Here is an 8,188-nt window from a genome sequence, read left to right on the forward strand (position 1 = left end):
AAAAAAGGATGCCTGTTTATCCTGAAAGCCCAGCCACAGCTTTAAAAAAAAAAAAAAAAAAAAAAAAAAAAGTCAAGTCTGTGAACCTCCATTCTACCAGCCATCCAGGAGACACTCGCTAGCAAGCCATGCCAGGCTTTATTTATAAAGAAGCTGGCGGCCACACTCCTGCAGCCTCTTCACGATTCCCTCTCGTAGTTATTATTGGCGCAGGTGTTGGTTTCATGTACAGTTCTCAGTGACTCACTTTCAGCAGTCTGTGGAAACTTCAACGAGGCCTTTTCTTTGGCGGGCTGCTCCTCCCGACTCCCTGAACCCTGATGCTTCATCAGCCAGTTTGTTTTTGAATCATCTCATCCTGTAGCCTTGATTGATGTGAAACTTCCTGTGAAGACTGGGGTTGACCTTAAACTCAAGAGATCTACCTTCCAGTGTCTCCTGAGTGCTGAGCCTAAAGGCATGCATTACAACCTCCAACCTTGATAAGCCAGTCTTTTGTCATTGTCCCCTCACACCACATGGGCCTGGTGCTAGACTGTGGACACAGTGTGACAGGTTTTGGCTAAATGTGCTGGTAAGTTTTCTGTCAACTTGACACAAGCTGGAGTCATCTGAGAAGGGGGACTCTCCACTGAGAAGATGCATCCATCAGATTAGCCTGTAGTTCAGTTTTTTCTTTTTTCTTTCTTCTTTTTGTTTTTGTTTGGTTGGTTTGGTTTTCCAAGACAGGGTTTCTCTATGTAGCCCTGGCTGTCCTCCAACTTGCTTTGTAGACCAGGCTGGCCTCAAACTCACAGAGATACACCTGTCTCTGCCTCCCCAGTGCACTACCACTGTCTGGCACATTTTCTTCTTTAATGATTGCTGTGGGAGGGCTGAGGCCACTTTGGCAGTGCCACCCCTGGATAGGTGGTCCTGGAGTGTCTAAGAAAGCAGGCTGAACAAGCCCTGGGGAGCAAGCCGGTGAGCAGTGTCTTTCCCTGGCCTCTGCTTCAGTTCCTGTCTTCCAGGTTCCTGTCTTGACTTCCCTGTATGATGAACTACAAAGTTTAAGATGAAATGAATCCTGTCCTCTGCAAGTTGCTTTTGGCCATGGTGTTTATCACAGTTGTGGAAAGCAAGCTAAAGCACTAAATGGGAAGACTGCAGGCTCTTCTGTTCCACACCCTCTCATGGCTTAAGCTTCCTGAACAGGATACTGCTTCAGTTGTATCCTGAGAGTAATCTAGACTAAGTCAGTCTGGCCATGAGAACATTCCCGCTTTTACGTTGTACCTCCTGGGGGAAGATGTGTTTCCAATGTTCTCTTCTACCAAAGCTCCTGACCAGGAGTTCCCTGGGAGCAGGGTTTGGAAAGGATAGTAGTCTCCATCCTACACCATAGACTCCTGTTTTCAGATGACATTTTGAAAATAGGCATTACAGAGGTATAATTACAGAAGATACAACGTATTCTTTTTCTGTTGTTTTGTTTGGGGGGTAGGGTGTTGAACACGTGATCCTCATGCCTCAGTTTCCCAAGTGCTAGAATTACAAGCCTAAACCACTATTCTTAGTTTACTAATTGACATTTCCTCTCGGCAAATTAGTCTTGAACATTCTAGAATGTCATGTAATGGTATTTACCCTTTGTGTCTTTTCTTTCTTCTTCACCCACAGGTTGTTGTTGTTTTGACAGTTCATCCCTGCTGTTGCTTTTACAAGCACAGTAGTGTCTCATGGTTGCCCATCTCAATATGCCAGAGGTGGCTTTCCCACTGCACCTGTGGGAAGACATGGCAGTTACACATCTGTTGCTTCTTCCAATCTTCCCTCCCTTACCTGCTCCGCCATAGTTCATTACAAGTAGTGGTTTTTAACCTTCCTAAAACTGTGACCCTTTAGTAGAGTTCTTCATGTTGTGGTGACCCCAACCATAAAAAATTATGTAGGATATCTGACTGGTGACTCCCCCCAAAGAGTCCGGGCCCACAGCAGCTTTAAGTTTTTTTCAGTGAGAGCACGACGTTTTGTCAGTAGATGGCGCTGCAGAGCCATTGCAGCGGGAAGGTGAGTTTCCCTTCAGGTGAGTTTGTTTTATTCTCCTCCTCTATGCCAGCGGCACATGCATGGGCTAGCTGTTCATGTCTTGCCCCGGCTACATGTCCCCATCACATTAACACCTACAAAACTACAACCCTAGCCCAGAGCCACTTTGAACAGTGCTCGCATCGAGGATACTGCCCATCTCAGCTGGCCTGGACATTCATGACTCCTGTGTGCCAACTCTCAGCTTCTGCTCACCAGCGCCACCGAGAGTGTTTCCAACACCAGGTCTTGCACCACGTTGTCTGCAAGTAGGTTCATGATTCTTCTGGGTACTTGTCTCCTGCCTGTACTCGGGCGTTTTTTCTACCAAGTCTAGCCTTGGTAGCACAGCCGACTTTGTATATTAGCAGACATGGTTGTTAAAAAGTTTATGTCACAGCTTCATGAAGAGTCCTGGTTTCCAATTTGTTTCTTTGGGTACCTTCCTCAGGTTTAGGATAATCCTTAATTATTTTGTTTAAAGTGCTGGAGACTGAACTCGGGGCCTTGTGCGTGCTAGGTGAGTATTCTACCACTGAAGGACACCAGGCTTTTCCAACTTCTTTTAGACCTTCAGAGCTGCTCCGATGCTAAACTGCTCTGGTTTTCTTTGCTATTCATCTTTTCCAGAGACAAGGCCTCATGTGTAGCCAGGTTGGCCATTACTTACCATGATTCTCCTACCTCTACTTCGAAGTGTTTGGATTACAGGCAGGAGCCACTATATCTACTAAACGAGTTGTTTTCTTTTGCTAAGCTGGGCATGGTGTATCCTTGGCCTCGGGTTAAACTACACATTGAGTTCCAAAATAGCCTGGGTCACAGTAAAAACTTGTCTTTTAAAAAACTGAATTAATTATATTATTACATAATAAAGTCCCTCTTTCAAATTACTATGTGATTTCAGTATTTGGACTGTCGGAACAGACAGTTTACAAGTTTGTACTGCTTCCATTTGGGGCTTTCATGAATGAATAAAGCTGTCTTGGATGTTCTCGCCTTTGGGAAGATGTGTTTTCATTTCTCCTGATAAACACTGAGGAACGGAGTTGCCACATCCTGTGGGGAGAGTGCTTGCTCTGTGAGGGACTGCCAAGCCATTTCCCACAGTGGCTGCACCATCTGATATTCCTCTCAGAAATGATCAGTCACTCATTCTAAGCAGAGGTGTAGGCGTGCTGTTCTTCATGATTGATGCTAAGAATCTTCTCCTGTGCTCACCCAGCATTTGTGTAGTTTTGTAACTTGTCTGTTCAAAGCTTTTAGCCTGTTTGACTCATCTTGTTTATTTATATTTGGATTTTTGAAACAGGGTTTCTCTGTTTAGCCATAACTGTCTTGAAGCTCACTCTGTAGATCAGGATGGCCTTGAACTCACAGAGATCCACCTGCCTCTGCTTCTACCTCATCTTGTAACGAATCTTTTTCTTTCTTTCTCTCTTCTCCTGCCCCCTCTCTAAGACAGGGTCTCGTTATAATAGTCTAGGTTGGCTTGAACTTACTATGTAGCCCAGGCTGGCCTCAAGTTTCACACCAATCATCCTGATTCAACTCCCAAGGGCTACAATGACAGGGCTGAGCCACTATGCCTGGCTTCTTAGGAATCTTAATGGCGACTCAGAAAAAGAGAAGAAATCTAACTTTTGTGAAATCCAAGGTATCTTTTTTCTTTTGTTTTATATCCTAGGATGTCTATCATAAAGTTGTGAGGCTCTACCCCCATTTCTCATTTTCGTGGTTTTCTTGATTGATGTTTGTGCTCTGCTTTGAGTTTTCTTTTCTCTCTCTCTTTAAATGGAATGCTTCACAAATCTGTGTGCCATCCTGTGCAGGAACCATGCTAATAGTCTTCTCCATATCATTTCAATTTTAGTCTCTGTGCCGCTGAAGCAAGCATGGTTAGGTTAACTTTTCTACAGTGTTAAGTAAGGAAAGGTTTATATTTTTCCACTCAAATGCAACCACCCCCCAAAATCTTCTTGGTATTTTTGGATGGTTGCTTCCAGGATACCCCAAAGACACCTAAATCTGAAGATTCTGATGTCCTTTATATAAAGTGACAAGGTATTTGCATGTATCCTACATAGCCCCCTGTTTATCTTTATATTCCTAACACAACGTAGATGCTAGAAAAGTAGCAGCTATTCAGTATTGTTTTACAGGATAATGACTATGGATCAAAGTCTTTCTGTGTTCAGTGGGGACAGAAGTTTTAAAAAATACTTTTAAACATATGATTGGCTAACTCTGGATAAAGAAGCCACAGATCTCGTGAGCCAATTCTCACATGGGGGGAGGGGGAGAGGACCCTGAATTACTTGATGACTGTGGTGGTTTGAATGCTTGGCCCAGGGAGTGGCTCTGTGTGGAGGAGTGGCCTTGTTGGAGGAAGTGTGTCACTGTGGGTGTGGGCTTTAAGACCCTCATCATAGCTGCCTGGAAGCTGCTCTTCTCCTAGCTGCTTTCAGAAGATGTAGAACTATCAGCTCCTCCTGTATGCTGCCATGTTCCCACCTTGATGATAATGGACATAACTTCTGAACTTGGAAGCCAGCCCCAATTAAATGTTGCCCTTATAAGAAAGAGTTGCCTTGATCATGGTGTCTGTTCACAGCAATGGAAACCCTAAGACAGTAACTTTGTTAAAAATGAATTAATCTTGTATGTATTACTTCACTCTTCTCTTCCACTGACCCCTGTATCTATTCTTAGAACACTGTTTCTACCTTGAGTAGTAAAGTAGTGTGAGAACTGTGTTGGTTACTATTCATTCACTGTGAAAAGACACCTGAGAAGAGGGCTGGAGAGACGGGTCAGTGGGTAAGAGCACTGGTTGGTCTTCCAGAGGACTCTGCCTCAATTCACAGCACTCATGTGGCAGTTCACAATCTCTGTCACTCCAGTCCTGCAGATATGACACTTTCTTCTGACTTCCTTGGGAGCTGCAAGTACATGGTGCACTGACACACACCCAGGCAAAACACTCATACACATTTAAAATAACAAACAGAAGCCTGTACAAGTGAAAGATTTACACTGGTTTCTGGTTGAAGCCTACATAGTCCATCATAGGAGTCGGCAAGGCAGCGTGTGGCCCTGTGGTGGTGGGAGTGTGGAAAGGGGGTTGACAACTGGTTGTTACATAGTTTTGATTAGGAAACAGAATTTAACAGAAATTGGTGGAACTCAACACAACCCCCACAACCTCCAAAACAGGACCACCAGCCTATGACCAAGTATCCCAACCAACATGTGAGCCTATATGGAACTTATAATTCTCAAAACATAATTTCTCCTGGTCCAAGAGATGCCTTGGATGCCACCTAAGCCTGGCAATCCGAGCAAGACCCCAGAACCTGTGGAAAGTTAGAAGGAGAGAGCAAGCTCTACAAAGCTATCCTCAGACCTCCATGTGTGCTGCGGCATGAATGCCCACCCATCATACACACAAAGCAATTTAATTTAAGAGAGAATTTCTCCTAACTGCATGCTTTTAAAAAATTGACCAAGTATTCAAGATCCTTTGTATTTTCTATTTCTATACAAATCCTTCTGGGATTTCCTTTCTTTCTTTTCTTTCTTTCTATCCTTCCTTCTCTCTTTCCTTTCTTTTGTCCTCCCTTCCCTTTCTTTCTTTCTTTCTTTCTTTCTTTCTTTCTTTCTTTCTTTCTTTCTTTCTGTTTTCTTTCTTTCTCCCTTTCTTTCTCTCTCTCTCCCTTCCTTCCTTCCTTCCTTCCTTCCTTCCTTCCTTCCTTCCTTCCTTTCTTTTCTTTTACCTAGGCAGTCTTTAATGAAAGTCCCGTATGTGACGCCTCTACTCCTACGTCTTCTCCATCATTTCTTCCCTGTATTTGCCCTCTCCTCTCCTATTTGTCAGGACTTGGCTTTCCTCTCCAGGATCTTCTTGTGGTCCTTGTCCAGTGTTAGCCTGGTGATGCCCACCTTGCTGGGTAAATGACCACATGGACAGTTGTGCCACTAGCCTTCTCTCACTGGACTCGTTCAATGTAGATGACATGTTTCTTCTTGCACACTTGGGCCACTTTGCCAATCTGCTGGCATTTGTAGTGTCCTCAAACAACCTGAACTTCAGCATCCTTTCAAATGGGCATAGACTGAACATTATACTTCTGTCTCAGCTCTTTGGGAAGAGGGGAAAACATGATCTTCCTCCAAATGTGGGAAGGTATACCAAAATATCATTCAAGGTTCTTGCTTTGGTCAGAAGTCATGAAGGGATTGAATTTCATTCTGGTGGCTGTGATCTTCCTCCTGGGATTTCTATCTAAAGTACACCAGATCTAGAGACCAATTTGAGGAGAATTGACTTCCTTTTTTAAAAAAACAAAACAAAACAAAACATTTCATTTTGGGGGCTGGAGAGATGACTCAGTGGTTAAAAGCACTTGTTGATTTTGCAAAGGACCTGGGTTCAGTTCCCAGTACCCACATACCGGCTCACAACCACCTGTACTCCAGTTTTGGGGGATCCAACAGGCACACATGGTACACACAAATGACATGAAGGCAAACAAAATATTCATATATACAAAGTAAATAAATAAAAATTTTTTAAAAGATTCATTTATTATGCATGGGTGTTTTATCTGCGTGTCATTCATGTGCACTATGTATGTGTAAGGACCACAGAGGTCATAAGAAGTCATGTGATCCCCTAGGATTGGAGTTACAGATGGTTATGATGGTTATACAGGTCATAAGAAGTCATGTGATCCCCTGGGAGTGGAGTTACAGATGGTTATGATGGTTACACATGGGTGCTGGGAATCAAACCCAGGACCTCTGCTAGAGGAGTAAGTGCTCTTAAGTGCTGAGCCATCTCTCCAGCCTCAAACATTGACTTCTTTATAGTACTGTCTCTTTCAGTTCATGTCTAATTTCTCCCTTGTTTCAGTGTATAGTTCTTATATTTATGCCTATGTTTTTGAACACTGTTAGAAACATTTTGTGATTGTTGTGTATGTGTTGTGCTTATGTGGGCACACAAATGTACCCTGGTGCATGTAGGGAGCTCAGAGACAACATAGCAAGTTATTTCTCTCCTCCCTCTTTTCCCAGTGGGCTGATTAGGTTTTTGTTATTGTGACACAAACCAGTCACCTTGGAGGAGGGAACCTCAGCTGAGGAGTTGAGTGGCCTATGGGATGGTCTGTACAGGATTTCCGGGATTTTCGTAATTGCTAACTGATGTGGGAGGGACCAGACCACTGCTGGTGGTAACATCCCAGGTAGTCCTGGGCTACAGGAGAAAAGTAGCTAAGCAGAAGCCAGAGGAAGCAAGCCAGTAAGCAGTAGTCTGCTGTGGTTCCATCTTCTAGGATGGAATCTGACTTCCTCCAATGATGGACAGTGATTGGAAAGTTAAGTCAAACAAACCCTTTGCTTCCCAGGTTGTTTTTGGTCATGGCGTTTATCACAGCAATGGAAAGCAAATGAAGATACATGGGTTCTGGGGATCTAATACAGGCCATCAAGCTTTTGTGGCAAGAGCTGTATCCACTGAGCAATCTCACCACCCTTTAAATGCTCTACAGTTTATTAAGTGTTATAAATAGCACTGTCTCACGTGGGAGGCAAAGGCAGGAAGACCATCACAAGTTTGAAGATAGCCTGATCTCTACAGTAAGTTCCAGGCTAGCCAGCTACATGGTAAGACCCTGCCTCATAAAGATAATGGTTTTAAACTTCATTTTTAAAAAATTGTTTTTGATAGGATGTAAGAGTAAAATCGAATTGATGTTCATATGTTAAACTTGTACCCTGGATGCTTAACAAACTTATTACTACGAGTTATTCTTTTCTGTAGAATTTCCAATCTACACGATCATCCTATCTGTAAATAAGACAATGTTATTGCTTCAGCTCTAACTTCTGCCCTTTCGTATATCTTCTATTGTCCTAATTGACTAGGATTGCTGGTACAATGTGTACTAGTAGTAGTTAGGGACAGATTTCTTTTTATTTCTATTCCTGAACTTATGGAGAGACATCTAGTTTTTGCCATTATGTATCATGTTGTCTCTAGTGTGGTAGGTTTGTCTTGCTTTGATATTTGTCTTTGTTATTGTTCTACTGCTATGAGGAACAGCATAACCACAGT

General features: G+C 43.2%; 1 non-coding gene across 1 annotated transcript; it reads right to left on the minus strand.

Annotated features, from left to right (window-relative positions):
• Positions 1–3,855: 3,855 nt before the first annotated feature.
• LOC114639681 lies at positions 3,856–3,960 on the minus strand. The gene has a single exon (XR_003714046.1). It is a non-coding gene; the product is annotated as a U6 spliceosomal RNA (small nuclear RNA).
• Between the last annotated feature and the right edge of the window lie 4,228 nt (positions 3,961–8,188).

The sequence above is a fragment of the Grammomys surdaster genome, unplaced genomic scaffold (assembly GCF_004785775.1).
Source record: "Grammomys surdaster isolate TR1022 unplaced genomic scaffold, NIH_TR_1.0 100, whole genome shotgun sequence".
Lineage (NCBI taxonomy): Eukaryota > Metazoa > Chordata > Mammalia > Rodentia > Muridae > Grammomys > Grammomys surdaster.